The sequence below is a fragment of the Eptatretus burgeri genome, chromosome 12 (genome assembly GCF_056783735.1).
Source record: "Eptatretus burgeri isolate ZD-2024b chromosome 12, Ebu_testis_v1, whole genome shotgun sequence".
Lineage (NCBI taxonomy): Eukaryota > Metazoa > Chordata > Myxini > Myxiniformes > Myxinidae > Eptatretus > Eptatretus burgeri.
The window spans coordinates 63898465-63911714 of NC_140972.1; the positions used below are offsets into that span (position 1 = coordinate 63898465).

The following is a 13250-nucleotide window of genomic DNA, read 5'->3' on the forward strand; positions in this document are numbered from 1 at the left end:
AACAACCGCGTCTAACCAATAGCGGTCGCTTCGCCCACTGAACGGACAATCCAGTCGCGGCTTTCCGGATCAACGCCGGAAACCAGCCACGGGTGCGTTTTTAACCACACCACAACCTTGTCCGCACTCTACAGGGTCCGATCGCCAAATCATTCGCGTGGGTAGGTTACTGAGAGATTGTAACTCAACGGGACCGCTTGGAAACGAGCCGCTTAAGCAGCTCGCTTCCTTTTGGGATAAACGAGCGGGGTATTATCGCGCAGTCCCGTTGGAACCGATCACTTTACCGGCTATTTAAAAACCAACTATATTCCGAGTGCAAGATGGGGCAGTTCAATAAGGGAATGGACGCAACGAACAGGTTTACATTCACACAAGGACATTCATTATAATAAAGCACATATGCAATTAAACAAGGCAAAACACGTATGCAATTATACAAGCAACAAAAGCACGACAAAAGAACTACAACCGTCTACTTATTATGTACAGTCACTTGCATTTAACAGCAGTTCCTACTTATTAGACGGGTCCACGGACACACGTTCGCACACACACAAACACCCAAGAAATGGTGGCAGAGGCCTTTAATAACGAGCTCCAGCTCGGAGGACAGGTGAGCTGAAACCCAGAACCTATCTCGAACCTCTCCACCTTGTGTGGTCTTCAAGTTGTTCGGACCCGGGCTCCAGCGAGAGCGAGCTGGATCCAATCGCCGTGAGCTGCGATCCTTCCCGTGCTCCCACGAATCCTCCCGCGCTTCTCAACACGTGCTGGTGAGATGAGGCGCCGATCGTTCCCCGCGATGCGTCACTTCCCCGAGGAACCACCTCCACGAAGAGGTTGATGAGTCGCACCAAGCCGGGAACCAAAATGGAGAACAAAGAGCTCCACGAACCAAGAAGAAGAAGCCATCACTCATAGCTCGAGCCGAGTGACCGGCTTAACTTCCTTCCAAGCAAAGCAGATCGAAGCAAAAAGCTCTCCCGAGCCAATCAGAAGCCGAAGCTCACGGAACCATCAAAGCAAAAAGCCTCCAAAAAGCCTCCTCCTGAGCCAGGCCTCAGCCGAAGCTCACTGAGCCAGCCGAAGCAAAAAGCTTCCGAAGGCCCCAACCCTAACCCAAGCCAAACAGGACTCGAAGGTCTGCTGAACGACTCCCCTCAACTCCCTTCTCCAACTCTGCCCCCGAACAAAAGAAAAGATCTCCTCTTATCCTTCTCCCACCCTTCCCCCGCTCCAGGCGTGACTCATGACTCATGCCCTCGTGCTACATCCCCCGCTCAGCCACGGGTCGGAGGGAGTTGTTGACATCACGAGTCACGGGATGGCAGGGTGGTTCTTCCTCTTCGCGGAAGAGGGGGAGGGATGTCTCCATTTTTTGTTTCCTAACTATTAAATCGATCTGCAGCGCATCTAATCGATTTCTGAACATTTAAACAATGAAAGGTGAGCTATCTCGGGAACAAGCACTTATCAACATAGCTGACTAAAGGAACCTGAATGTTGTGTGCAATCGAATTCCCAAATTCGTAACAATATACATACATATATATATATATATATATATATATATATATATATATATATATATATATATATATATATATATATATATATATATATATATATATATATGTCAAGACACAGATGTATTGCTTCTTGCATCAAAGTGAGTTCCTCCTCTTGGTTTGAAAGAAGCTATGCTGATGGGTACAAATAATTGGCACCGACTTGTCATGCTGCAACCAATTTATGATGCACTTTGAAAAGATAAAGCAAGGGGATTGTGTAAGTGGCATGCACTGACTGGTTGTGACACATCGGGCCATATCAGAGGTAAATAAAAGGCATGTCTGGAAACATTCTTGAATGGCTTCCATTTGAAGGCTGATCCCAGAACTATGGCTTCCATATCTCCTCTGGGAATTGGAGGGCAAACCTTCTGATGATGCCATCAAGGGCTCATTATCATTTCTGTGCAGTCTCTTCTGTAAGAGGGTGTCAACATCACACAACCAGACAACCTCAGGCAGACCTTGTTCAAGCAACAGGGCATTGACGAAGGTGTTGGTTTGCTGCCACCGACATCTAAAGCCTGGATTACAACATATCCACATAGCTCATTGCCAAGCTGCTGAGTGGGAGCAGAATGCAATTCTTCACCCAGTAGTTCTCGACCCTTCTAGTTTGGTTATATAAGAGAAGACAACCAAATGGTTCAAGAGTTGTCAAAGGTTGAACCAGCACCAACTGCTGTTGGCGAGTTAGTGAGGTGCAACTGTTGTGCCATTAACACAAACGTAACAAATAAGTGTTCATCAGCAAAGCATCCATGCCGAATAAGGGATTTGGTTTGCACAGAGCTGTGTCGATGCAAGTCTGACATGGAAATGTGAACAGGCATTTGGACTCTAATTGGATATCGATATGAAAAAATGTCAGAATGTGACTGTGTGTGTGTGTGTGTGTGTGTGTGTGTGTGTGTGTGTGTGTGTGTGTGTGTGTGTGTGTGTGTGTGTGTGTGTGTGTGTGTGTGTGTGTGTGTGTGTGTGGTGTCCCCTCCATAACTCCAAAACCACGACACCTATCACCTTCAAACTTTACATGCATACTAAGGGAACTCAAAGGGAGTGCACGAGTCAAAATTGGGTGTTTGCGATAATTAAAACACCCCTTTTGAAGATAATTAACGGTCTTATTTAATTATATCCATTTTCAGGCACATCCTTGGCCACCTCGCTCTCTGGGGTCTTCAGGCATTTCCTCAGCAACCTCATGAGGGTCAGAAGCCACCATGTTTTTGGCCTGCTCAACCATGCCTTGACTTGGGAAAAGGCAGCAATGATTTCATAACGATAAAGTTTTTTTTTTTTTTCACTTTCCTCACTCATATTATCGAATGCCTGTTCATCATAGCTCTGAATTCCTGGATACCTTGCAGTGCTTATAAGCACCCGGAGCCGGCAGCGTCCATGGCTTTGTTTCATTTTCACACATGCAATAACCTTGAGAATCTCTTAAAAGAAAACGAATATCAAAACTTAAAAGCAGTTCCGACTCCTAAAAAAGCGTTAATTTGTCCAATTCGGACATACTTGATATTTCAGGCGTCTCCGGAGTACGGGAGGTGTATGTTTAACATGCCGGTTCGGTGATTGCTTATCACGTGCCACGCGAGCCGTTTCTTATCAACCGTTTTGTTGGGGTGCTTAAGCCACTTGGCGAGCGCTCTGCAATGTTCACACTGTCACTGAATACTGTATGTCGATGGACATGAACAAAGTTCAGGGGCACTCGCGTGCATTGTTGGCCACGTGTTGTTTTGTGGTGAAACAGGCGGTTGCTGGCTCGCTGATAATGTGAAATTTTATTTTCCATGACATTCCCCTTTTTGCTCTTCCACGATATGACCCGACACTTCGGCATAGATAAATGCAAATAACAATTAAACGTTTCTTCAAACGTTTCGTGCACTGCGTAGTGAAGCCACTTGGTGCACGTTCTTCAAGTTTCAATTGCGATAGCACAGTTCTACATTAGAGGTATGAAGGCAAAACATATTACATGATAACAATGAGAAAAAAAAGCTTTTCAGTTATGAAGTAAGGAATTGCCACGTCATGGCAGGAAAGCCGAAAGGTACACAAGGTCACCCTGTGTAGCCTGGATTAGAATCCCAGCGCAGCTAGAAACTGTCATCCTGGCATTTCACTGGAAAGGTGATTCATCAATGTGTGTGTCGTCTCTCGGATGGACGAGAAACTGGGCGTCACATCTTCCAGAATCCATTACCCCTCTCCCTCCCAACCAATTCCCCCTCTCTCTCCCACCCCTCTCCCCCACTCTTTCCTCTTCCCTCCCTCTCTCTCTCTCTCTCTCCACCCTTCTATCTCTCTCAGAACCCTCCCACTGGTCCCCCACCATCCCTGCTCTGCTGAAGAGACTGTAGCATGTATGAATCAGATTCGGAGTAAGCCGACCAGTGGGATGCAAAGGTCGCTGCATGTAGGAGGATGCAAGCATGCAGACCTTTGCCAGGAAGATAGCATGGATTGTAAATGCTCCAGCCCCAGGTCTCAATGTGTGGGTGTGTGTGGTCCGGTTCTTCAGAGGAGAAACGGGGATCAACTCCCTCATCATACACTCAGTACCCACAACTACATTTTTTTTTTTTTTTTTGGACACACGGTGTTTACAAAAAGATTGATGCAACTTTGACTGACCGCCATTTCTTTATTTTTTGACCTGTACAGTTTTCCTTTTCAGGGTTTGGTGGTGCTATCGTGGTATTTGTTCCCTGGGATTTCTAGCTCCATAGCTCAACTATGCTATTGACAGTGAAGCAGAAGACAAAAGTGGTGGCTCTGTGGTATGAGACCAAATCATATGTAGACACCTGCCGGAGGTTCTGCCAGGAATACGACCTCAGAACACGTGATAGACCCACAAATTGTGCCACTCAACATATTGTGAAACATTTTGAGCACAAGGGTACAGTGCACAACCAAAGCCAGGGCAACAGTGGCAGGCCAGCATTAGTAACCAAGAGCCAAGCCAACATCAATGCCGTGCGGGATTCTGCAGTGGACAAGAAGTCCCACCGCCAGCGCTCCAGGGAGCTAGGCATCAAACCAACATATCTGGTGTATCCTCACTGAGGAAGTGAAGCTTTTCCCACATATTATCTCTATTCGGCATAAACTGAATTAAGACAATGTGAGAAGACTTGATACGTGTAATTGGCGAAGTGACAGGATGGAGCGGTACCCAAACTGGATCAACCTGATCTGGTTCAGTGATGAAGTCCATTTCCACTTGAACGGTGCCATCAACAACCACAACAACATTTCCTGGGAGGCAGAACCACCTGAGATCACCGAGAGGTACCTGAAAGGGCCGAAGGTCACATGCTTCAGCACCTTCAATGCCAGATGGAGAACGCTATGGCCTTACTGGTTTGAGACTGACAACAGCAGGTCGGTGATGATCAATGATGAGCGCTACCAGGCGATGCTTCAGAAGTTCCATAATGATCTAGCCCAAAAGGTCACCCCAAACCAGCTCGGCATGACCTGGTTTGTGCAGGATGGTGCACCACCACCACCACATACAGCTGGTGACACCATCACTTCCCTGTGGCAGCTTTTCAGAAAGGGTCTCGTTGTCCTGGGTGGGCACTCCATAGCCCAGACTTGAACTCTCTGGGCTACTGGTTCTGGATTATTCTGGAGCTCTGTCTACGCCAACTGCCCTGCCACACTGGATTATCTGAAGCAGGAGGTGTCAGACTACCTCCAGGCAGTGTGACACGAGACCTACAGGAAAGTTGGACAGAACTTTCGAGTCAGGATCAATGCCTGTCTGAGTAGCACACATCGAGAAGGTCAATTACAAGGGTTCTGCGTAAATGGCAATTTCAGAGATGTTGCGTAAATGCTAATTTCAGACTTTGGGCCATCACTAACTCTTGCAATGACTTACTGCAATCGTAATCAGTGACAGAAAAAAACCATGTCATAAGCTTTCAATAAATGTTTGGTTCACTTTCCTGAGATTTCTATTTCTTTGTAAATGAGATTTTAAACTTATTTTCTCAATGAGTGTTTAGAATAAGCATAAAAGTAATTAGATACAAGTAATAAAAGTAATGTGATTCTTGATACACATGCCACCCTCGTGCCTGTATATAAAATCCTCAGCCATGTTAACCAATGTTTTATGTTCTTTCCTTTGAGAAATCGGTCTAAAATGTGTCTTTTTAGCGCTCGCAATGCTGTGAGGGGCGAAAGTTTAGGTGGAAAATATTGTCATACCTGCGGGACCATGATGCCTCACAGAGTCTTGTGAAAGGTTGGGGGGGGGTGTGAATCGTTATTGTCAAGGTGGTGATATGGGCCAATGGTGAGAGGGAGGGTGTGGTGTGAATCGTCATTGTTGAGGTGGTGAGCGAGCTCATAAAAGGCAGGTGCAGCAAGAATTGTGGTGGAGAAATGGATGGACGCGACACCGGGAGGCTGTACGTATTTTGAGCTCGGGAATGGAAGCCATATCCAGCCGATGCCGCACCCACCCCACAGATCACATCCATCTCTCCTGTCACCCCATCCCAGCTCCAGGACGTTTGCAAGAGCTAAGCAGGGAGACCCTGCACGACTTTGCCGGGTTTGGCCCAAAATCTCTCCATCTCCGTCTCTCGATAAGGCAAGAGATAATTAAGCCATCCTTTTCATTAGTTGGTTTCATGGGTACGTGTCCAGTTGTGGGCTAAGGGGATTCTTTTTGCATTCCGCCACTGAAGGTGAAGGAGGTTATGTTTTCACCCCTTTCTGTCTGTTTGTTTGTTTGATTGTGTGCAAGATATCTCAAAAAGTTGTGGCCAGATCTGGATGAAATTTTGTGGACAGTTTGGGTGTGTGACAAGGACAAACCGATTCGATTTTGGTGAATATCCGGTTTCAGATCCGGCTATTAAAATTTTTTAAAGTGATTCTTCACCATTGAGAGATGGGGCCAAAATGATATAAAGCACAACATCTCAAAAAGTTGTGGATGGATTTGGATGAAACTTGGTGGAAATGTTGGGTGTTTGACAAGGAAGAATTGATTCCATTTTGGTGAAGATCCGAATCCGGAACTGATCATTTTTAAAGTGATTCTTCACAATTGAGAGATAATGCTAAACAGATATATAGCAAGATATCTCAAAAAGTTGTGGATGGATTCAGACGAAACTTGGTGGACAGGTTGGGTGTGTGGCAAGGACGAATTGGTTTGATGTTGGTGAAGATCTGAATCTGGATCTGGACACGATGATTATTTAATTTTTAAAGTGATGCTTCAGAATTGACAGGGCCAAAAAACGATATTGTACTGTATCGCAGCCATCCATTCATCCATTGGGACCATACTCTGCCGAGCGTTGGTGCTGCCGAAGCAGTCTCCTTGGCTATTGGACACAATCGTGGACGAGTCACCACTCCGACACAGTATACCAGCAAGTTGGCATTCATTTTGCCGACCTGGGAAGGATGACAGGCGGAGTCAAACCCCACCTGGTATCAATTCAACAGTCGAGTGGGATTTGAACTCAGGATCTTCAGATCCCAAGCCCATCACCCTAACCATGAAACCAACACCAGGCAGTGTATCGCATGATATTTCAAAAACGTATTGGGCCCGATATGTTCTCGTGGATCAGGCATTACATGGCGAAGGTATGCACTCTACCAAGTGCCCTTCTAGTTGCTCCTTCCGTTTCCTCCACATGCCATTTCCTTTTTCAATCTGACTGTCTCAGGTTAATGCTGGTTGTCCTGGTTGGCTTTGTTTGGTGGTTTGAAAACGTCCTTGATTGGTTGCAGTCTCTGTACTGCCAGACGACTGTGTCACGGGCCTTCAGGTTTGCTCGGCCTAATTAGATCAAGGCACTTGACGGTTATCGGCACAAGACTCGCCGGATTTGGGGACTCCAATTTGTATGGTAACACGACTTTGGATGAGAGGATCCGACAGGGAGTCTTCAAAGTGGTCGACTATCGTAGTCGCTTTGACGTGACTCACTGGATTTGAACCGGGCAACCAGAATGACCAACAACTGTTACATTGGTGTCAAGAGTGGGAATGAACCAAAAGGTGCAAATTCTCACACCGCAAAGCCAATTTGTGGAGCACGCAGTGAGCACAAAATTTTGAGACAACTATGTCGGACCAAGACGAATGGAACCAGCAGGGGCAGCATTTATTAGAAAACACCGCAACCCTGATGGGCATAGTCTACAGGGGAAGGACCTTAAGGGGGCACAATGGAGTCACCCCCATTACCCGGTAGCTCCATGGACTTGCCCCCAGTCAGCCCACAGCCCCCAAATAAACAAGTGGGGAGCAGCAGGTCGGTGATGCCACAGCCAGCAATTTGCAGCCATAATGGCCATGTTTTAAGGAATGGAAGCCAGAATGAGGCTGATATGATGGTTGGGCAGGCTAACCTGAGGCAGGACATAAAAACTAATGGTGATAGGCTGGGAGCAGAGCTGAAGGCTGAGCTGGGAACCAAAATTGAAATGGGTCAAGCTGAGCTGATGGCCAAAATGGAGACCATGGGGGCCAACCTGGCAGGAACACAGAATGCGAAGAAGAAGATTGCAGTCGGTCAGGGCAGTGTGATAGCGGGGATTAGGGACATACCAGGGGAGCAGCAAAGATGGGGGTGATTAGGAGAGAAAGAGAAATCATGCCAGTAAGGGAGAGGGAGCAAAATAAAATGAACGCGGAAGTAGAAGTTAAAACGGGAATGGAGACGGATGTAAATACAATTGAACCGGAACATAATGAGGAGATAGCAAGGAGGTTCGAGGTAGTCGAAAGAATGGAGGTTGAAGGACGCATGGGGATAAAGGTGGGTGAGTCGCGAGTGACCCCACAGGTAGGACAGGAGGAATTTGTGCCGGAGGAACCGGCGGAGAAGTGCGATTGTGAGGTGAAGCCGGCGATTACCGCAACAAACAGGTACGTGGACACTGTTAGCTTTCAAGTTATGAAGCAATTAGTAATGAGATGAACGGAGAGCAAATGGTCCAGGTAACAGAGGTTTGGACGGTCACTCTCCAAAGGGAGGTGTACGTGCCTGTGCGTGCGGTGTACGATTCCGAGCGAGAGCTGCTTGAACCTGCATCCTGAACCATGACACTGTGCAGTGAAAATTACACAGCCGGTTTGCTACCCATGTGCTTCAGTACACAACGAGCAGCCGCACCTTGAGGCCGAAGCCACACAGCATATGCGTGTTGACACAGGTGTGGGTGGGGGGAGATGAGTGTGCGACGGAGTACATGTGCCTGGTGAGTGTGATGAGCAGGCCGATATGGCACCTGTAAGTGCGACGTGTGGAATGGACATGGAGGGAGACCGAGGACACGAACGGGGAAGCCACAACCAGTAGGGACAGACTGCGTAGCGGCGGGTATAGAGTCGCTTACCCAGCAAGTAGCAGGTACGATTCTCACTCGAGAATAGCCGAGGGACAGAAAGAGGTTCCGCACATCAGATCATGCGTGTGTGAGAGCCCCCAGTTAGAAATAGAAGGGGATTTGAATGCTCACTCAGCGTTTTATGGGAAACCCGGAGGATTAAAAGGAAACGAAGACGGTTGAGCATGTTTCACGGTCCCCATAAGCCTTGCAGAAAAGGAGCGAGCCTTAAGATAAATTGGGGAGGGGACAAATCCCCCAGGAGCCCTTTAGGAAGGGAGGGGGTAGACAAAAGGAAAATTTGCACATTCCCTCCCACAAACATTAAAGAAATGATGGGAGAACCAAGACGTGCAGGGAGAGTTCATGTCGGGCCCCCGTGGAGTGTGCAATGCATGGTGGGCCATGCAGGAGGCATGGCAAGCCGTGTTCGGGCAGGGAACATGGCCAAAGTGTGCTTGGCGACCACGGCTGTGGAATCTCCACGGATCGCATGTGGGCTTGGTGGATGTTCTGCAGCACATGTGTCGGCCATGGAGGCCAAATCCATGGGGGATCCACATGGCCCAAGGGATGATTTAAAGGGCAGAAACAGAGCAAGCAGGCTGTCAGGAGGCATTTAGAATTACAGGGATTACTACAAGGACTGCAATTTAAATTGACATGGGGATATATATATTTTTTTTCCATTTGGCAGATGTTATATTTGAGGCCTTCCTTCTTCTTCCTCATTCCGTGCAGACGGAGTTTGGAATGAATTGATGTGATGAAGTGAATGAGGTGCGTGGGTGAAATGGAACAAGATGGTTGATCCCAAATGGGCAGCACAAGCACAGATCTTTTGGGAATTTTGTTTAGTAGATGAGGATTGAAGGAATGGTACAAAGAAGGAGGGTGTGAAGAAGAGCAATTACACCCCCTGTGGAGATAAATTCCCACTTTGATTAGCGTTAGATAGAGGAGATTCAGATGTTTTGGAATGGGATACCATTCTGATGTTGGTGCTTACGGTGGAAAAGTTATTATTGCAAAGGTGCAAAAGTTGTTTAGCAGACTAGTAGTGTGGCTCACAGGGAGTAGATTATGGAAAGAAGGCGTCTTGGCCCTGGGTGAGCAGTGGGCACTGGTCCTTTGGTGGGCCGAAGAGACTAGAGGTGTGTAGTGGTCCCATCTTGTGAGAACAAACTCGCAGAGACTGAAGGAGGATGATGGGGGTAGTGTTGTAGAAATGACTCCTAGGGGTTAATAAACACTTAATGGAACGTAGTTATTTCCTTAACAACGCGTCCGGGCGGTGTTTGTCTTCGGACCATGTTTATGTCCAGACATGTCTGGGCAGTGTTTGTAGTATGACCGGTAGAAAATGGATTTCAGACATTATTTTGTTTCCACTTTCACTGTTATTCTACGCAGAATCATTTTGATGAAACAGTACGAATCGTAATTAACGCTCCACCCCACGTCTGCCTTCCCTTCCTCTCACCTCCTCACCCTTTCTCTCCCCCTCCCTCCAACCCTCTCCCCTGCCTTCCCCCCCCCTCTAAAATGTTGGCGTTTGCTGCGAGTTTGTAATTCGTGAGTGAAATTGTGAGTTCGTTTCTCGTTCCCAGATCAATTCGAACAACACTCGAAACGGCTTGCCCAACGAGGGAACGTCAACGTCGACCCAAAGCATTGGAAACCGGCTTTAACCTGGGTTCACAGATATGAATCAGAGCTTCCCTTTACAGGATACGACTGAAGACTTTCGATTTGAGAACTATTGGCAGTGGTGTGGTGTGGTGTGGTTTATTTATTATATTCTCCAATCTGTCGAAGCCGCTTCCTTTGTAAGACGTGGGTGTCGAACCAGTTCTACAATTCTCAAGCCTCTTTAGCAGAACAGAGAACATGAGCAGTTGATGCCGTGTCTGTGGGGAAAAAAAAAATGTAACGCATGTACGAGCACGGTGGTACGTACACCTTCAGGATTTTCCTTCAAAAGAACCCAGAATTTCGGCCCGCCGTGCCCGTGTTGTATCCACGTTTGTCCCCACTTGTTGTTCAACCATCGCAGATGTTTCGGTTCATGATGAGGACACCTTGAAAACCGTGCACACGAACCAATTTATAAATCCCATCAGCTCATTCCCTCCCACTCAGCCGCTGGGAACAGGGACCGTTAACCTTACAAGGGGTGAGGTATCGTGCTCGGACCACATCGCCTCCACGGACTTCTTTACCTCCACATCGATCTGAATGTCAATGATCACCATCAATATCAATATCTAAAGCGTGACCCTTACAAGCAGTCAGTCGCATCTGGTCGCAACACTAAAGCACCGATGAACGTCCTTTCCACATCCTCGACGCTTTCGAGTACAAGTCGGTATCCAACTCGTGTCCACCGCAAGACCGAGACTTACCTCAGGAACGCTGTGACACAAGCAGCACACCGCCATGTCGCACCGACCGCCCCGGAGTCTGCTCGCTTGACGTCACCCGAATATGCGATAAGGCGGAAGCTCCTACGCTTTTCCCGACGTCACCGAGTCGAATTCGAACGCGTGACGTCACCGAGTCGAATTCGAACGCGTGACGTCACGCGCCTCTCAGCGACTCCCTTGACGTGCAACTTGAAGATTCGCGCCGTGCGTATGACGTCATCGGTCGTGTCGGTGACTTTCAGTTCCAGTTCCATCGGAGAATCTTTCGCCTCACCGCTCTGGTTCGACATTAAAAGCCAATCCAGTCCGTGTTTTTCGATGCGCAGCTGTAAAAACAGCACGCTTATATTTATTCATTTCCGGAGGTTTTAAATTACCGTGTGCTCTGCAATATCGAGTTAGTCCAGATTGATGGACCTTAAATTATTATTATTTGTTTTCTCTCGAGTCGGTCCTTCAACTACGCTGTCGTGTTTGTCACCTTCACATCCAAAGGTCGAGGTCCAAGCTCAATGCAAAGTCTAACCGTGAAAATGGGTGGATCCTCAATGATATCGTGTGGTCGCTGGACAACCCTAATATTCTCAGGTTTTCCGTCTGTCTGTTTGTTTGTATGTATTAAATGGACAGCTCTGGAGGCCAGAGGAGTCAACCGATTTGGATGAAACTTGACACGTGGGTTCATACCAGGATCGCGTTGTATGCTTTTGAGCACCCTTGTTATGGACGCCACCGTTGCCTAGCAACGGGACTTTGAAATTTTTGATAAATGCGAAAAAAAAAATTATTTTTTCGAAAATCAAAAATCGGCTTTTCAAGGCTTTTACGCGCACAATAATGAACCTCTTTGTCAAAAAATTTCAGCCCGGTCCGTCAAAAACTGTATGACTAGTATGCAATTACATAGCGACCGGCCATGTCGCCTCCCGCCTACCGGCTTGTCTTTATATCGTTTGGCAATGATTGTTCACACGATGGACGACATTCACTCAATTACCAATCGAAAGATCAAATTAACAAATAATTCATTCGCACCAATAATTTCTGAACACCCACTCGGCCACTCATGGATGTCATGTTTTCACCCCTTGTTACTTACGAAATCTAAAGATTTCGTCATCTGTTTGTGTGTGTGTGTGTGTGTGTGTGTGTGTGTGTGTGTGTGTGTGTGTGTGTGTGTGTGTGTGTGTGTGTGTGTGTGTGTGTGTGTGTGTGTGTGTGTGTGTGTGTGTGTGTGTGTGTGTGTGTGTGTGTGTGTGTGTGTGTAGGCACGATAACTCGAGAACGGAAGAAGCTACCAATGTCAAATTACACCACGTGATTCAGGAGGGTGGTGGCTCGTGCTGATTAGATTTTTGGTCAAAATCAGTCAAAGGTCAAGGTCACGGTGAGGTCAAATATTCGATTTTTGATGGTTTGGTGCAGAATCATGGTAGAAACTTCTGGTTTGTGTCACTACCTTCTCTGGAGACAGCTTTTATTAGACAAGGTCAGAGGTCAAGTTGACAATTTCGTAAGTACCCGTCTATGACTGCTTGTTTATCCGTTTGTGAGCTGGATATTGCGAAAAGTTGCGGACGGATTTGGACGAAACTTGGTGGACAGGTTGGATGTATGACAAGGCCAAATGGATTCGATTTTGGTGGAGATCCGAATCTGGATCAGGATAGGAGAACTTTTTAATTTTCAAGTGATTTTTCACCATTGAACGAAGGGACCAAACACGATATGCAGTGTAGCATGATATTTCAAAAGTTGTGGATGAGTTATGACAAAACTATGTGGATGAGATGATTTCGTGACAACACCAAGCTGATTTGATTTTTGTTCAGGTCCGGATCCAGATCCAGCCTAT

At 47.0% G+C, this 13250-nt stretch overlaps 1 protein-coding gene across 3 annotated transcripts in view; it reads right to left on the bottom strand.

Moving 5' to 3' along the window:
- The window catches only part of PTPRA (protein tyrosine phosphatase receptor type A), a 215885-nt gene extending 204358 nt beyond the window's left edge, over nt 1-11527 (bottom strand). For all 3 annotated transcript variants that reach the window (XM_085848261.1, XM_085848260.1, XM_085848258.1), the window contains exon 1: nt 11375-11527. The gene's annotated coding sequence lies outside the window, so the exon portion shown is untranslated. The remainder of the gene's footprint in view (nt 1-11374) is intronic.
- Between the last annotated feature and the right edge of the window lie 1723 nt (nt 11528-13250).